The following is a 1551-nucleotide window of genomic DNA, read 5'->3' on the forward strand; positions in this document are numbered from 1 at the left end:
AGGCCGATGCCATGTCCCAGACATGGTCTTACACTAGCTCTCATAACAATGCGATACCATCTTTCAAACATGGTCTTACACTGGCTCACATATTGAAGTCAATGCCATGTCCCAGACATGGTCTTACACTAGCTCTCACAACAATGCTGATGCCATGCTCCAAACATGGTCTTACACTGGTTCACATATTGCCCTAGTATCATGCCATGGATATCCAATCTATTTCTACGATTCAACTGGGATTTTTACCACATCAAGTCTTGTCATGCATATTCGTAAAAAAACATCACACATTCCATGCAATTACAATTATTCAATACATAATAACAATAGAATGGTGAAATTTACGTGCAACTTACCTCGGTATACAAAATATGGGCGACTAGTTTGATTTAGTCTACAAACTTGGTTTTCCCTCAGCCTAGGTCCGGATTTCGTATTTCTTGATCTACAATGACAAATTTACTTATTTAATCACTACATTAATCAAGACAATCTATAATTCACACCTAAGCAAAATTACTATTTTACCCCTAGACTTTCACATAATTACGATTTTGCCTCTAGGCTCATAAAATGATTTTAATCAAATTTCCTCCTTTAACAAGCCTAGTCGAACCTTTATTACTCTTATAGAAATTCAAAATTTCAATTATTCCACACATGTACCACCCATTTTATAACTTTTACAAAATGATCCCTTTTTTGGATTTTTTCATAAAGCCTCTTCACAAAAGTTGTTTATTTAACAACCATAATTCATTTTCTTCTGTAAAAATCCAACAAACAACATGAGTACTCAAATGGCAACACCCTAGACTCTCAACCATTTTGCAAAATAGTCCCCCCATTAGTTAGCTTATATTACGAAGGTCCCAAAAATACAAAAATCATCAAGAAAGACCATCAAAATCACTTACTTGTAAAGGAACCAAGTTGCTAAAATTTTCAAGCTTCAAAAACCCCCTTTTTGCTATAACTTTCGATGGTGAAGAAAAGGAATGAAAAAGATGATAGCTAGTCCTTTAGGTTTATTATTTGATTATTAATTAAGTCATCTAACATTTGACCACCCCTTGAATTAAGGCTCCATGTCAAGCCATTAATATTTTATTTGTCCATTTACTCAATAAGGACCTCTACTTTAATGTTCCATAGCTATTTGACACCTTCAGCTACTGGAACAAAACTTTCGCACTTTAAGCGATTTAGTCCTTTTTCAAAATTAAGCATGCAATCACTCAAATTAATTCACCAAAAATTTCAAACACTCATATAATCATGCTATAACACATAAAATAATATTAAAAAAATTCTTCGACCAAGAATCTGTAGTTTCGAAACCACTATTCTGACTAGGCCCAAAATTGGGCTGTTAAAAATTGGCTTTTTTGATCCTCGAGTTTAGTCAACATTCTTGTTGAGTTGGTACAATCAGATTACACGTGCTTGACTCTATTTTTATTGATTACATTTCACCCTCAATTTTATCCAGACGTTGACCATATGTAGTATGGCCACTTAGGTTGACCCTATCTTATTTCTACAAGT

The sequence above is a fragment of the Gossypium arboreum genome, unplaced genomic scaffold (genome assembly GCF_025698485.1).
Source record: "Gossypium arboreum isolate Shixiya-1 unplaced genomic scaffold, ASM2569848v2 Contig00173, whole genome shotgun sequence".
Lineage (NCBI taxonomy): Eukaryota > Viridiplantae > Streptophyta > Magnoliopsida > Malvales > Malvaceae > Gossypium > Gossypium arboreum.